The sequence below is a fragment of the Cheilinus undulatus genome, linkage group 13 (assembly GCF_018320785.1).
Source record: "Cheilinus undulatus linkage group 13, ASM1832078v1, whole genome shotgun sequence".
In the NCBI taxonomy this organism is placed as follows: Eukaryota; Metazoa; Chordata; class Actinopteri; order Labriformes; family Labridae; genus Cheilinus; species Cheilinus undulatus.
The window spans coordinates 40,686,948-40,704,570 of record NC_054877.1 but is presented as its reverse complement, the minus strand read 5'-3'; the positions used below and the strand labels follow the sequence as shown (position 1 = coordinate 40,704,570).

Here is a 17,623-nt window from a genome sequence, read left to right as displayed (position 1 = left end):
TGAAGTCTTTTCCAATCAAATCAGGGGATTTTACTCTCTCTGGGCCTGGACATACATGTCAGTCAGTATGCTGCCATCAAAGACTAAAAACTAAGGGGATTTTTTTTCTTTTCTTTTATTTTAGTTAGTTTTGTAAGCACAGATATTAGTTTTATTTAGGTTTCATTTTTATTTGAAAGCTCATTTTATATTTTATTTAAGTTAATTAAAATTACTTTTACATTTTAATTTTAGTTATTTAGTTAATTTCAGTTAACCATGATAACTTTGAATCATGCTCAACACTCGATTTAAAGCCTGACAAGGCAATTATACAATTATTTCTACGTTACTGGGGATACCAATCAGATTTCAGGGGGCGCTGTTTGGCTCTAGCTGCCACTGGCTCTGCCCCTGGAATATTACTGGTACTGCTATTTGCTGCATCAGGGAGTTATAAAACCAGATATTTTTTTGATTATGAATATTCCAATGTGAGATGTATTTCATTCTATTTCTAGAATTTGCTGCAGGCCAATCAAAATTAGACCGCAGGCCACATTAGTTTAGATACCCCTGCTGTAAGCACACCAGGTGGAGAAGATGGCACAGGTAAGCTTGCAGTGCCAGATCAAGATTTAAAATGTGCAATACAGAGCATAACTTGGAATAAGCAAACTGCTTTTGAGTCGAGTCAGTCAATCTTGTGGTGTTACATATCTAAATATAGACGTACATGTGCACACATGCATTGAATAAAGTAAGAGGCAGCATGAAACTGGTGGGTCAGGATCTCTCCCTCGGGTTGGGTGTGGCCATTGTCTTCGAATGTCTTTTACTGGTGAGTGGACATTGCACATCAACTAACCCACAGTGCATTGTATAGCACGTTTGCAAAAAACAGAGTTACAGAAAAAGAAAAGATTATCTGTTGAATTAATCTAGTCCCAGCATGGGTAGATGTTGCACATCTACAGCAACTTCAAGTTAGCTGTCAGAACTAACATGTGAGTCATCTGTTTTTTTTGGGCCTAATCTGAGCTCTAATGTCATCAGTTGACTATGTAGACAAGGAAGTTTGACAGACTGGCAATTTTTCAGTCCAAGAAGACACATCTCAAGGTATCAGCTCCAAGGACCTGTGTTCCATCATGCTAAGATATGTCACAGATGTCACACATGAAAGACTGATTGCCTAGGTGGACTGTGAGTCATAAGGGCTGCGTTTTTTTGAGCTTTTGAAAAAGGACAACTCGAGCTAGATGTGGAGATTGGCACACACTGGGGCAACTGATGGTGCAGCTAACATGCAGGGGCTGTGTCGAAGTTTCTCCACACTTCTCTTAAATAAATTCATGTATGGTGTTACGCACTTATTTTGAATCTGGCAGACACAACAGGTAGTGTTTTAGAAAATGTTTCACTCTTTTAACAACTTTATCGTTTGCAGTTTTCATAAGACAGTCAAGCGTATGAGTAAGAGACAGATGAGTCAGGACAAGCGTCACAGATGACTGTGCCCATAGAACAAACTAGATGTTGGGTGAAGATTCAGGCACTAGGTAAATTGTTTGGGTGCTTTGGGGATCCTCAGGGGGCCTTGTTTGTTGATGTGCATTTAACTTAAGAGACAACAAAAAAAAGCCAAATGTAACAGACAAGGAAATCATGGGAGGTCTTTTAGAGTATGAGACAATCCTAACTCCTCATGCACAAAGTATTTAAAGATTATTTTGACAAGAAAGCATTGTGATGTTGAAGAGAATAGTGCAATCATGCTTATGTTTGGGTGTTGGACTTTAACTCTTTATGTTCCCATATTGTTCAAATAAATGCTGTGAACTTTAACTTTTGTGTGTCGAATCGTAAATTTGGTCAAACAGTATGATTACCAGTGTCGTAGAGACTAGTGCACTATTTTAGACTAACAGTAATACTTGAAATGCTAACATTATCCAGCTCCAGTTAAAGGTTGTGAACTACAGAGGGCTGGGCTGAGCCATGAAACACCAGGTATGAAAGTGAGTCCCACTCTGGCCCTGCCACCACTGCAGTGCTCAACTTCCACCTTGTAGATGACAGACTTTCAAAATAATGCATTTTGGGGGTCAGTGTCACTAGGAAATGCTCATCTCTTGCATTTGAATATAACTCATCAGAACTTTGAGAGATTTTCTTCAAAAGTTGCACTAATATCCGCTCTGTCTTGAGGATAAACTGAAGGTCATGTCCTCATGTTCATCCCTTCCACTGTTAGGGTACAAATTTTATCATAAAATATTTATGCTCTCATCTCAGCAGCTGAGATGAGAGAGACTCTGCATACAACAACCGTTGCTGGGTTCTTCACCAGTCAAAGCTTTATGGGAGAGTGACAAACAGGGAGCCACTGTTGAAGAAAAATCATTTAGTCTCAACCGTAGTTCACCAAAAAGCATGTGGGAGACTCCATGGTCAAGTGGAAGAAAGTTTTTTGGTCTGATTAGACCAAAATGGTGATTTTTGGCCATCAGACAAGATGCTATGTTTGGCAGACAACAAACATGAACCATCCCCATGTCACCACCATACCACACGCATGGTGGTGGCAGCATCATGCTGTGGGGATGCTTCTCAGCAACCAGGCCTGGAAGGCTTGTACAGGTAGACAATAAATGAAGGCAGAAAAATATAGGAAAATCCAGGAGGACAATCTTATTCAGTCTGCAAGAGAACTATGGCTTAAAGATTTATTTTCCAGAAATGACACAAAGCATACAGAGAAAGCTACACAGAAAGGGTTTAAAGACAACTGCATGAATGTTCTAGAGTGGCCGAGTCAAAGCCCAGACCTTGATCCAATAGAGAATTTGTTGCTGGACTTGAAAAGGGCTGTTTTTGCCTGATCCATGTGCAACCTGACAGAGCTTGAGAAGTTTTGGAAAGAAGAATGGAGTAAAATTGGAGTAGAATTACATTAAAGATTTTTTTAACCATGATTAATTTATAAAGTCAGGAAAAGGATAAAAACATCAGTAAAAACATCAAATTGGGTGATTACTTTTTAGAGGCACTATAGCTGCCATTAATGATCAGTCTAAAGCCAAAGTAGTATTTAAAGGTAGGCGTTGTCTCAAACCATGTAAGTTTGATTTGTGTCAGTCAAAACAGAAAAATGATCATGCTGTAAACTTTACTGTCATGTGTGGAAATTTGATTCTTTTTCAGTGGCAAAAACAGCAACCACAAAGAGTGGGAAGTGCCCTTATCAATCAGCTTCTCATTATTCACACCTGCTCGTGTGTATTCAGAAAAACGATGGCATCTTCCTAAACTCTCCGTTCATGTTCTTCTTGTAATAAACGTGGTTGCTCTACATGCTGCGGTTGACAGCTCAGGTTTAATGGCCAGGTGCCAGAACGACTTAATGAGTCATTAAAGAATATGTGCTGTCATCTGAAAAATGACGGTTATGCAATAATGTTTTATCCATCTAATGAATGCAGACAGAGAAGAGCCAGATTTATAACCACATACACATAACGCTGCTGATCACATTGTGTTTCATAAATAATCAAACTTGTCTATGCAGATACTCTATTATATAATCCCTCTTCATCTCCATTTAAGTGACAGCTAAATTAACAAATCAACTTGAGTATTAAATGTTATCTAATGTAGAGTGTTGTCATGGCAACACCAAACATTCAGAACACCCTGTTCAAACAAAACACACCACATTCCTTCCCGACTGTGAGAATCTGACAGGAAACTGCACAAATTATGCAATTTGGATGTAATGTTAACTAGTTTTGGGTTTTAGAATTCAATCCTTGATCGCAAAGAAGTTGGGACATTGTGTTAAATGTCAGATCTCTGCAGGATATTAAGCAGAATTTTGATTGCTTCTTACAGGATATTATTTAAGAAAACTCTGATCAATGAACAAAGAATTTTGGGGGTTATTTTGTTTTATTCTGCCGAGCTTGGCATAAATTAACTATTACTGATTTTAAGAATATATTCTGATTGTGTGAGAGGCTGGCTTTATTTACACCAGAGGTCGCGGACACGGCATCAAACCAGAGAAATACACCAGAAAACAGAGACGATGATTATGGCCCAAGTCCCCAAAAAACCTTTCTCTTACCGTAACTTTCTTCTGGCCAACTCCTGGTTGTACTCCGGGGTGGATCTAATGACACATGCTGTTCTCCACGACCATTTGTTGCTCACAGTGGTAGTAGAGGAGCAGAAGATTTTGACGTCATAGCCGTAATAACCCCAGCAGCTTCTGCAGCACAGAAACAATCATTTATTCTGCCATTATTATTGTTAAGTGGGCTATTACATACTGGTTTCAGGAAAAATGCACTTGGATGTACACACAGAGACGAAACAAGCGGCATATACAGATTTTTTCACTCTGGGACCCGGTTTCATAAAGTTTTCAGACTCCTAAAACCCCAGTTCCATGTGGAAGAAACACCGATATGATGAAATACTTTTGTGGATACTCCTAAACTTGCCGCTGTGTGGGCAGTCCATTAGCTCAGAACAAGACTCCTCAGGACTCCTGTCTCTTTTCATTTAGATAAATGATGCAATGCTAACAGAGGCCTGCAGGGCTGAGGGCAGGCCGGCTCAGACTACACGATTTTTTTTCATCGTTCATGATAGCACCATGGCAGACTATGTGACCTAAATCTTGTCCCGTCTTGGCCAACAGCCTGGCCACACCACAAGAGTGATCCCAGCAGCTAACTGTATGCTGCCGTCACCACTTTCTGCATGACTGAGTGCAAATTCGAAGGTTGACAGGGGGGCGGGTCAAAGAGTGTCAATCACTCTACAACAGGAGCGCTCTATGTGATTGTAGCAAGCGGCAACTCCGGTCCTCAAAAATGAAGCCAATGCGGAGTGCAAAAAATTGCAATACAGCGACTGTCCACTTGAGGCTGGCTGCAGGAACGCCAGAAGTCCCGCCTGGACACCTGCTAAAAAGACGGTTTTTACACAAGAAATAAACTGGTTTACAGCCTGGTTCAAAAAACCAAACGTGTCTCATTAGCTAATGTCTTCATTTCCTCTCACTGTATGGGGGGGTATATTTTTTGTACCACAATTGTTTCAATTATATTTAGGAAAAACCTCACTGTGCATTGACTGGCGTGTCTCATTTGACTGACAGATAGCTCGACAGGCAGAAGCTATGTTTCTGTCAACCAGAATGCTAGCTAGCTAGCTAGCTGACAGGAGGTCATGCTCAGCGGGCGGGTTATTAGGTTGATCCAAAGTTTGGTTGAGACTGTGATTTCAACATGGAAGCCGTCACGGATTGGCTTCAAGAGCTGTTTGAGCCTGCCTATTGTAAGCAGACGGCTTATGTCACACAGGGTTTGTCCAATTCTTTCGACAGTCTATGGACTGTAGCGGTCTTTTGCTCCTAAAAAAGAAAATAAGAAACAATTATGGATTGGATTATGGATAAGTATGGATGTATCAAGAGAAGGACAATATGGACTGGCTCTCCTTCAGATAGAACTTAAGGTATGCATGTGATAACGTATATAAAATAAAATGTACACATTAGTTCTCTAAAGGGAGTAAAGGAATTCTTGTAAAAAATGTTGTAAAGAAGAGAAGCAAATGCTCTCCTGTTGGTAGACGTCAGGATTCATGTTGTCGATGTCAGATCAGGGTGTCAAACTAGCTGACAATGCAAGAAAAAGGCTAGTCTTGATGAGTCGTGGTTGTGGGGCATCTTGGAGGTGTTGTTACTCATGTCACACTACAAGGTAGGTTTGTCATACCCGACGCTCTTAATCGGGCCTGACGATGAGCTGTGACGTTGCAGCTGGGCTAAAATCGTGCTGAATTCGTGCAGTCTGAGCTGGCCTTGAAGTGCGATATTGATTGCCTGCATAACGTGTAAATCTGATAAACTATGGTAAAAATCACCTTATTGTAAAGTTTGAGGATCGTACTCAGTATATGTAAAATTTTCTTATATATAAGGTCTATTTATAACAGCAAAGTACTAACTTTCCTTCATTCCCACTCATACCTAATGGTTTTACCCCACTTCCTGACCCCCAGCTCACATTCAGTATCACTTAAATGCATACAGCCTATGATCAAATGTACGGTAGGGCTTTCTTTAGATGAATATTAATGCAATTTCTTTTAGAAAGAGTATTCCTCAGTAGGCTTGCATAAAAATAAAAGCATCTAGGTGACGTGGATAGTGGTGTTAAGTTTTGTATTTTGTAAAATTATTGCTTCAGATGACAAACTAGCTTCAATTCACCTTCTCACGGTATGCACTGCCAGTTTCCCTCTGCTTCCTAAACGTTAGTACGCACAGGCCAGTTTGCTTACAGGTGTGTGCATTTTACTGTCAAGTCTGTTTTTCATACATCACATACTCGGGTGGGAAGTGTCGCACACGAAGTTCAGGCTCTTTAACATGTATATGTAACATTTATAAATGAGTCTCCCTCAAAGTAAGGGAATACCCTCAAAAAGGGTGGAAATATTAAGACCAAAAAATATAGGTAAAAATAATAACAGTCCATGCACACAGTTTAGTGGAATAAAAAAGGTAAAAGTAAAATGCATGTAAAGCATAGTTTGAAACACAGCTGCCATTGGGTGATTTATCAGAATCTACAAAACTGTACCAGTTTAGAAGCAAAAAAATTATATCTTAATGTCAAGCAGAGAAAAATGATCTTAATCACCAAAATAGGGCGACTCATTCCTGCTTCCTCCAAAAGTGACGGTTTAACGAGGAAGAAACATCCAAGGAGCAGTAAACGTCAAGAAGCTACAACAGATGTAAAAAAAAAAAAGTAAAAACTTAAACAGTGATAAGAATGGCAAACTGAACCACAGACACATGTTCACCAGGGGTAAGGAGACCCCTCTTGACTTGTGGTGTTGTCTAATCAGTGGTTAACAGTGTGTACAGAGGAGAGGGCTCAGTGAGATAGTGCCCTCTCTCTAACGGAAATGCAAGAGGTCAGAGTGAGATAAGAGCTGTGAAGAAGTGTCCAGCCCTCTGCACGTACGCCACGGATGGAGCGATAACACAAATCTACACAGGTTTCTTAGAAAACATGACCAAGCATCATGTGCAACGAGAAGAAACCTTTACACCAGTTTCATTCTCGTGCCTGGGTACTCTGTGGATTATTGTATTCAGTTTTTTTCTTCTTGATGTGATACTAGCAGTACGTTGATAAGGTATTTTAAAGACATCGTGGTCAAGTTTATCTGAAACGTTGCAGAAGTAAGGGATGTAATCAGTGAAACATTACAACAACAGGAAATGAGCATGGTAATGGGTGACCACACTGAGCAAACCACAACCACAAATACAAAAAAAAAAAAAAAAAAAAACAGAAGATGAAAAAAAAATCTAAAAAATTAGACAGAATTACTTTTTTTTTTTTTTTTTTTTTATCAGAACTGTCCTGTGTGGTGGTTGTGGTCATTAATCATTGTCTTGGTGTCCGTTGAACCAAAGGCTGCAGGAGGAACAAATATCTTTACCTACTGAAGGTGCACTATTTGGACAAAAGTATGTGGCCACACCTGTTAATTATTGAAATAAGGTGTTTCATTCAAACCCGTTGCCACAAGTGTATAAAATCAAGCATTTAGCCATGCAAACTCCATTTTTGATACTAAGCGGGTCATTCTGAAGAGCTCAGAGACTTCAAGTGTGGTACTGTGATGATGTCACCTTTGCAAATAGAAAGTTTGTGAAGATTCATCACTGCTGGATATTCTGCAGTCAGCTGTAAGTGATATTGCAAGTGGAAGCGTTTAGGAACAACAGCAACTCAGCCATGAAGTGGAAGGCCACGTAAAATCCCGCCTGCTAAGGCCCATGGTGCGTAAAAGTTGCCACACTCTGCTGATTTCATGTATGGAACAGGTTTCTGTCATAGATTGTAGAAAGAATTGGACAAAGCCTGTGTGATGTCAGCCGTCTGCTTAAAATAAGCGCACTCAAATACCTCTTGAAGCCAATACACGGCGGCTTCCATATTAAAATCGCTGTCTCAACCAAACTTTGGTTTAACCTAACCTAACGGCCCGCCCACTAAGCTCGACTTCCTGTCTGCTAGCTAGGATTCTGGTTGACAGAAATGTAGCTTCTGCCTGTCGAGCTATCTGTGAAGACGGGACTTCCGTTGCTTCTGCAGCCAGCCTCAAGTGGACACTCGCAGTATCGCAATTTCCGCATTGGCTTCATTTTTCAGGACCGGAGGCTGCTGTTTGGTTTCCATGGCCAAGGAGCAGCATGCAAGCCTCACATCACCAAGCCCAATGCCTGAATTTGGTAACCTTGCAAAGCAGATGGATACATCCTCTTCCCTGTTTCTCAATCGCAAACCCATCTTGCAAAGCTCCCATCTGAACAGTTTGGGCCTGGTTAGAGAGTGAAAGGACCAATCAGGAGTAAGAGGCAGTACTTTCGGGCGTGACATGAGCAAGCAGCAACAAGAGGCCGGTGCAATCATGGCAGAAGAGATTTGCGTGCATTCTGCCAGCTCCTGTTTTATCAGAACTTGACGACATTTCTTCATTAAAAGAAGAACAAAGAACAGCATTAAGTTGTTTTCTTTTCAAAAACAACAAAAGTCGTGTACTAACATGTTTACAGTCACCATGGTTCGCGTTATGCAGTTCTCTATGGAGTTTACTGCCGGTAGCGGCGCACCTTGGTAGCGGCTACGTCACGTGTTTTGTTGCTCTGATTGGCCCGTAAAGATGTGACAGACAGAAGATTCATCCAACCACCCTCCAGAGTATTTTTTCAAAGCCTCTGCCCTTTCCCAAACACTGTCTATGGAAGGTTTTTGCAGCTGGATATGTGAAACAAATCCATCTGGCATGTCAGGTTGTGGATTTGGAGGATGCTGGGAGAACGTTGTCTGCCTGACTGCATGGTGCCAACTGCGAAGTTCAGTGGTGGAGGGATAATGGCATGGGGCTGTTTTCAGGGTTTGGGCTAGGCCCCTTATCTCCAGTGTAGGGTAATCTTTATGCTTCAGCGAACCAAGACATTTTGAACAATGCTATGTGTGATTGTTTTTTTTTTTTTTTTTTTTTACAGCCTTCTGTCATACAAAAAAAGACTAAGATACAGATGATTTCTCACTTTACAGGGACTTTACAGACCAAAATAAGAGAAAATACAGATAATTGTTTAAATTTTAATTAGTGTAGGCCTACTGTATTTTAAAAAATACATGTTTATCTGGCTTGATGTCCTTTATTATTAAAAAAATAATAATAACAAAAATATAAAAGCAAAAACAAATGATCACAATGTCAGTTTTGTCCAACATCATTCAGGCCTACTCACTGATCTTTTTAAATATTTAGCACTGGATTCAGTTTGAGATCAGTGAGAGAAGAATTGAAGTTTATATTGCAGACAAACATCTATTAACCTCTAAAATTCTTTCCTCATTGATGAGTTTACCTCTAATAATCCATCACTGTCAGTGTTGGTTTGCTCTTTGCCACAGTGAGAGATGAAAACATGCTGTGGGGGAGGGGGGTGAACCTAAGGAATGACCCAGAAACTAAAAACACCTTTAAACCTCTATGTGAGAAAAAGAGCAGAAATTCCACAGCATGGTAGCAGCAAAACAAGAGAAATATCTATATTTGTTTGTATGTTCCTGTGAGCAGATAGCTTCTCTTTTTGTCTGTGTTTGTTTTCATTGCTCTGCTTGTTGAAACAGACTATTAAAGGCTGGAGACAGACCTGGTCAAACAACAGTTATCTGAAGTGGAGCCCATTAGCCCTCTAAACCAGAGCAGAAGTGAAGTCACTGAGCACATATGAAGACAAATTAGGGTGAAAAAACTTGTCAACCTGATTTGTAAAGCTCAGAGATGAATGTGTGTCAGCTAAGCCCTGCATAAAACCTCCAAAGACCACCTCAGGAGCAGGTTTACACAGCAGAGAGGAATTAGCCTGTCTGTGTAACTCTACGTAGTAAATTGCATAATTAGCCACAAATAATGACAAATTAAAATAAAAATGCAAACTTGTCTGAGAAAGAGAAACACACTAACAGATGAGCTGAGATAAATCAAGACCTGTCCACAAACTCTAAGTCCCCTTCTCTTGATGACAGTGAAGATAAGGGTATCTTAGGCCTTGTCCACACGTAGGTGGATATTTTTAAAACTGGAGGTTTTTCCTCATCAAAAATAATCCCATCCACATGCAACAATTTAGGGACATCTACGTCCACACAAATATGCAAACACACTGCTGTAAAGATCACATCATGTCAAACAGTCATCTGTCCTCTTCTGTGCAGGAGAAAACAGTTCACTCAGACAGAAATGATCTCCTGGCATGTGGTAATTCTCCCGTTGCCTGTCAGTAACGTCCATTTCCTTCTCAAAGTTGTCCCATTGGCCTGAACCCGGTCTGATCCAAAATGCAGATGTTGACGGAGGGTTTTAAAACAGCAGTGAGATCTGTGAGTGTCTCTTTATACACAGTGGGAAAGCAACTGTGTTCGTGGTAAGCATGTAGAAAGTTCTGTAGCAGGTCCGTTAGCACAGCTTTGGCTGCTTCTGATGTTGCTATGGAAACCAAACTAACATTGCGCCAGTGATAATAAATAACTAAACTTAGTAAATTATGTGTCTTAAACAACAGCATTTTAAACTTTATTTTAAGTTTCATGGTGAAAAAGGTGGATGTTCATCAAAATCCATAAGGAAAGAAAAAAAAACAGAGAAAAAAGCCAAAAGTTCCAAATATAAAAACTATGATGACACAGAGTTCATCAGAAACAAACTCAAATTTTATCAAATTACAAAGTCATCTGAAAGGAACCACTAGAGACAGAAAAATATTTAGGCAGGAGCACAGATTTAAAATTACACAGGGAATAGGTCGATACAGGTGAGACAGACACAGGTGAGACTGGGACAGTTAGGCACAATCACAGTGGAGGGAGAATCAACCAAATAAATTAGACATGAGATATGAAAGGATATAAAATAAATAGGAGACAGGAAACTCTATAAGATAACAGTTCTAAAGAAAAGCACAAGAACTCGGAGAGGAAGATGAACTACTAGAAACTAAAACTTGGGAAACATCAGGAAAATGGGAACACAAGGGTTAATTTTTGTGTCCCTAAATGCACATCAAAGCGTTTACAGTATGCCGTGTACTTACTACCTCGTTCAGTGTGTGACTGTGAGTGTTTGTCAGCTTGTGTGTGTGATAAAATTGGTTGTGAGAAGCTAACAGCAGCTCTTGCTCTCTTTGAAGGAGGCCCTGCGGCGGTTCAAGTCCTAAATCTCATAATGGCTTCAATAACAGCTTCATATCTTCGTGACAGCGTATTCAAAGGCCTGCAGCATTAATGTACTTTACAGCAGCATTCACAGTGACGGCACAACAAAGACGATTGAAAATAGATCATTTTTAATAAACGCCTTACTTAAAAAATAAGTAGGACTGAAACAGGATCCAAAATTGATTGGCAGGTTGGCACAGAGTTTGGTTTAAGTGTTTTCATAAAAAAAAGGTTAAGAGAAAAACTCAGTGCTGCAGTTTAAGAGGATTATCTTTTTATTAATGCTTTAAGGACTGATGTGACAACAGTATGTAAATATAAAACTGGTTTAGGGGCATCTAAGGTCTGGATTTGGTAAAAGGCCAGATTGGACTACAGAACATCCTGATTTTGACCCGATTTCCTCGTCAATCGTCAGTCCTGAATTCTACTGCGGTGTTCTAGCTAGCAACAGCACACATATCCTTTAGAGCGCAGCAAGAGCATGAACATGCTAAATGTTTGTATTTACATGTCATGATTTACACTCATTCAGTGGCGAGTTATGCTCTGTGAGGCACAGAGAGTTGAAAACTAGCATCTGCCTAAGCAGATTCGCTGCATCCTGCCTGTCAGAACTGCCCTGGTAAGAATGTAAAATATGGTGTATATTTTATTTATTCATGCAAAAATAAAATCGAAAAACTAAAACCATTTGAATTACATAAGATTTGTGCACAATTGTAAGTAATGTGTCCCTGGTCTCTGGCACTGTTATTTTGGGGGTCACAAGCTGATAAAAATTTCCACATACAGCTGCGCTTTTAGCGCCATGGTTTTTCTCCGATCGAAAGTGGGTGACTTTACACACTGGAAGCGTGTCTATATTTCTATACAACATAACGCACCTGATCAGCAGGACACAAGGGGGCAGAAATTACAAGGAACTGCAAGTTCATGCAGGAATAGTATGTCAACAGTGAATTATTTTGCTTTTTTGGGGTTGATTTGCCATTTATTTCAACATGATTCCATGAGTTTATTGCTTCTCCCACAGGTGAGTACATTATGAAGTTATAAAGTTAATGTTTGCTAAAAAGAGTCTGTTTCTGTGGCGTTTTATCTCAGAAGTTAAAGTAACGTTATAGCCAGCGTTAATTTGTTCGACTAAAACTATGGCTATAAATTTCGCCAACAGCCTTTTTTTCCAAGAGATCGAACCGACTAAGACTAGCCAAAAATAGATCTCTGATGATTGAAACTGACTTAAAGTAAGTTTAGTTTTCAGCAAGATTACTAAAACTAGACTAATATGTAATTTCGTTTTCATCAGACATCCAAAATCCATGATATTTCTCCACTGTGGGTAAATCTGTCAAAATACAACACATCTGTAGCTACTCTGCCTCTCAGATGTAGAAAGCAGGGACCCAGGTTTGGCAGAGTAGACAAACCACACTACCATGACTTAGGCCCCGCCCACATGGAGACGAATTCAGGAGTATACACAAAAGTTTTAGTCATATTGGCGTTTCATCCACACGAAAACTGCATTTTTGGAGGCCGTAAACGCTACTTTTTAAAACTGGCTCCCAGAGTGAACAAATCTGTAAACGCTTACCGTTTCGTCTCCATGTGGATGGCCAACCATATCTTTCTTGAAACGATTACGTCATACATAGCGTAGCCCACTTTCGCCACATGCGCAGTTGAACCAAAACAGCAATGGCAGGTTACAGGGTCACGTTGGTGCTGCGGAAGCTTTTAAGCTTATTGTGGCTTTTACAGCCAAATCTGATGCTCCTTTACCACCACCAAGAACAGCAGGCACCAGATGTTCATAAATCGACCCCGGAAAACAACCAGGAGGGCAACCAGGAGAAAATTTGTGGCAGTTTGCTGTAATCTTCTTCCCTCTTCTGGTGCATTTCCGTGGCAGTGTTACAGCGCCACTTACAGGGTTGGCATATATATACTACAGCATTTTCAGACATTTTCAGTGGTTCAGTGCTTATGCGGATATTTCCTGAAACGATCCCGTGTTTACAGAGTTTTTCTAAAAAGGAAACGGAAATATATTGTTTTCATCTCCATGTAGACAAGGCCTTGTACTAGAATCAGATAAGTGGATAAAGGCTTGGACTAAGAGTGAAGACTCAAATTTGAGGGACTAAAACTAGACTGAGTTTTAATTAAATAAAGCTAGATTAAAACTATAAAGGGTAGAAATCAGTACAATGTGACTAAAACAATTTAATCTAAAGACTAAGCTGAGACTAGAATAGAAAATATCTGTCAGAATTATCACTGCCTGTAGCTCTGACCCAGTGACCTTTTGCATGTGCTGCAGAACGAGACGTAATGCGGATATAGTGATTAATTATGATTGGAAAGCTGTGCATTGTGATGTGTTTTTTAATTTGATTAATATTTTGCACTTTTTTCCAGCTTTTTGGATCAAATTGTTTTAATAATAATATTATCTTGAATTTATATAGCGCCTTTAAAGAAACCCAAGGACGCTTTATAGGAACACATAGACATGGACAAACTATGTGAGGGGTAGGACGAGTGTAAGGGGTGGTTTAGTGAAGACTGTAGGCTATATGCAAATTTGCACAGTTTGGCAGCAGCCAGCACCGAAAATAGACCTTCAGTATATTTCTTACAAAGCAGAGCGTACTGGAGCTCTGGGGATGCATCGGAACAAGACTGGACCAGCTCAGACTGACTAGAGAGGGAGCGATAGCTTCATAATATGATTAACCAGCGGATCACAGCACAGCCGTTGTACGTAGCTTTGAAATTGGAGGTAACTGCATTATTTTGCTTTCTTTTTTTCAACAGATATGGTTCTGCTGAAGTACAGACTTGTCTCCTCATCAGATGTCACATCCAGTTGAAAACCAATTGTCTCTCTTTAGAAAATAAAAATAAAACTTTCCAAAAGACACAGACAGCAACCAAGACCTTCACCTTCTCTTTTATGTGAAGCAGTAGAGGGCTTTACTTGCCTGCCAGGTAGCGGTTCCATGAGTGTATAATGTCTTAAAAGTTTTGGATGGCACTAGAAAAAAATACCTCCTTAGGATTTTTTTGTGGTACATTATATAAGACACTTTATAGGTGACAGTTAAATGAAATTAAAGTGTCTTAGTTTTCTATCAAAGATTGTGAATTTATTGAGAGTTCTGCACTGCCCTTTAATACAGATAAAGAATCAACCTGCCTACCTGAGCAATAAAAAGGACAATAAAACAAATCAAAAAAGTACATCCTGTGTCCTTTCTAATCCCAACACTGCAAACAACTTTCCTTTGCAACAGAATATTATCCCTTAAAGTTCATCCCTTTGTGTAACCTTTCAGGAATTTTCAATATTTTTACCCACAAGAATTTCATTTCATTAAGACGGCTCTCTTTTGTCATCTTTCACAGCTTTGTGCGTCACAACTGATGCTGTCAAATACTTTGAAGTGTTGATACTGGCACACATCAAGCAAATACTTATCATGAATCACCCCACACAAACATGTGCCAGCAGGTAAAAGAAGGAAAGTTACCATACCAGAGCAGGTATTTATATTATTTGAATTAATTGTGCATCAATCAAACAGTAGCAGAAGTCTCTGTTATGTTTGTGCTAAGGTCTTTGTGCACAGATGCCCCTCACTGCCATGTGAGATTAAATGAAGCAGATATAATGTCAGATTTGATGTTTGATGTGGAGATATTCACACGCTGTCACTGCCATTACCACACACATGCAGCATGAACAAGGAATCTGGATTCACTGCCAGATTTTTGTGTGTAATAATCAGTCAGTGTGATCTGCTGCCAGATGACTCCTTCTTCAACACCAAACCTGTGTAAAAGTCTGAACCTGTTCACACACGAATGTCATTTCACCAAATCTGGCATCCCTGGAGGGTATCACCGACCACAAATATGCTGGTGCTGTTGGAAGTTCATAACACGCATTACCAATTAAACTTAAGCTTAAGTTTGACTGGTTAGGTGCTTGCTTCCTTAGCAAGGTCAACAGGAAGAAAGTCCACAGTAACCAACGTAAAGAGGGAGAATTGCCACCTGGCATAGGTGGAGGCAGGCCTGTTCCTGTCAATAGATCAATTCACCCTCTGTACAAGCATACTGGGACAAGGACAGTAGCCCAGTTAAATGTCTGAACCACAGTTCCACAGATCAACTTCACTGTAAACATACTGAGTGACTATTTCCACAAATACCTTGTCTCTGGTCCCCCAGCCACCCCTCCTCTCCCCCTTCCCCCTCTAATGAAGAGGCTCCCAGCCTGGTCCCAGTCACTCATCCTGCTCCACTCCTCTTTTGTCTCTGTTGGAGGGGGTTGAAGGGTGTAATTGGCCAAGCCTGCTCAGGTGAAAGCAGACCTCTTGTCTGGGGACACAAAACCGTCTCTCTGTGTGTCTGCAGCGCCGTAAGGTCAAAAGGACATTGCTTTTTTTGGGACAGACACACATTCATGCACAAAAACATGAAAGACACACACAGAGCCCTCTTCACTCATCCTGCTGCCCCCAACAATCACTGCAGATACCTGGGAAAGGTAATTATTTGCTCTGCCTGTCTGTCTGCTGGCTTTTAGGACACCATGCTGCAGGGTCTGAGGAGAAACAGAGATGGAAAACTGCACACAGGTTTGATTTTATAGAGTTTTTGATGAGCTTTAACATGACTTTAAATAATAGAGGCAAACACATCTGGAGGTAGATTTTCTGCCTAGAGCATCTTTGATTCTGACATTTTTCTATTTTACCTTTTAATTTTTGTCTTCTAATGTTTCACGTATCTTGTACCATGTTTCAAGCATATAGTGTCAGTTCAGACAGGCCACAAAGTCCAGCACTGCCATATACTTGAGATCAGCTGATCTCATTAAGCCCTCAGCTGATGACCAGCTGATTCTCTCTAAGCATGCTATTGGCTAATTACATTCATGCTACCATATTTAGACTGCGCCCACACGGAAACGAATTCAGGTGTAAACGCAAAAGTTTTTTTGTTGGATTGGCGTTTCATCCACACAGAAATGGCGTTTCGGGTGACTGTAAACGATACTTTTTGAAACTGGGTCCCAGAGTGCATAAATCCGTAAATAAATACCGTTTTGTCTCCGTGTGGACTGTTATCCACATCTTTCTTGAAACGATTACGTCACACAGAGTGTAGCACCCTTAAGGTGCCTGCGTGGGTTCGGCCAAAACAATAATAGCCGACTACACGGTTGTGTTCGTGCTGCAGAAGCTACTGAGCTTGTTGTGGCTTTTACAGAAAAATCTAATGCTCCTTTACCACCATCGCGAAACACATACACCATATTTTCTTAAATCCAACGCAGAGAACAACCAGAAGGGTAACTAAATGGAAGTTTGTGTTAGTTTTCTGTGACATTCTTCTTCTATTTCGGTACTTTTCCATGGCAGCGTTACAGCGCCACGTACAGGCTTGGCATGTACTACTTTTCAGTCGTTTCAGTGGTTCCATGTTTATGTGGACACAGTACAGTACATGGTGTGGGCGTGTCTGTTGAATAAGCCGAAGCCACGCCCACTCAGGAAAAATACAATCTTCTCAGATTTAAAAAATGTTACAGTCTGAATGTTGACCGTATGAGTAGAATGCAGCTGCCTGGTTCTGTGCCAGAGAAGAGACAAAGTCTGTTTTATCTGTCCTGATGCTTTAAATGATCCATAGACCACTGTGGCTGATAGATTTGGCAAATTTACCTCACAATGATCAAAACAACAGCATTTAAGTGACTGTTAACTTCAATAAAGGCAGTGTCATCAGCTAACAATAGACTGTACTGAGATGATCTGCTCTGGGATTTTATATCGTAGTGTTAGGACGCTTTCACATTAGGCACAGTTGTTTCGAACCGTGCCACGGCGCGATTCCTCCCCCTTCCCCTGTCCCCTCGAGGCTTGCTTTCACACTAGCATCATTGATCCGTGCCCAGGCCCACTTGCGTATGTACTCAGTCTGAAACAGCAGGTGGCGGTATGCACCTAGCTGGTTTACAACCCGGCCAAGGAGGAGAAAGAAGAAGAAGTTACCATGGCAGCCAACCTAAGCGAAGATTGTTTTTGTGTTAACCCTGCCAAAAAAAGTCCATCCTGCAGCCATGGATGATTTAAAATCACTTTCTAAGATGCCAGCAACTTCGCTCTTTGTATCTGCACATCTAGGTGCAGCTCAGAGGATTAAATAGGCTTGCACTGATCAGATACAGCAGTTTTTGAGGTGGCAGGAGACTTTTATTGCCTTTGCACCTCCTCTCACTTACTCCAGCT

General features: G+C 40.5%; 1 long non-coding RNA gene across 6 annotated transcripts in view; it reads right to left on the bottom strand.

Moving 5' to 3' along the window:
• LOC121519604 overlaps positions 1-6,899 on the bottom strand; it is a 41,185-nt gene extending 34,286 nt beyond the window's left edge. For all 6 annotated transcript variants that reach the window (XR_005992719.1, XR_005992721.1, XR_005992720.1 and 3 more), the window contains exons 1-2: positions 6,702-6,899; positions 4,109-4,252 (exon numbers count right to left, since the gene is read on the bottom strand). This is a non-coding gene — a long non-coding RNA (uncharacterized LOC121519604). The remainder of the gene's footprint in view (positions 1-4,108; positions 4,253-6,701) is intronic.
• Positions 6,900-17,623: the final 10,724 nt, after the last annotated feature.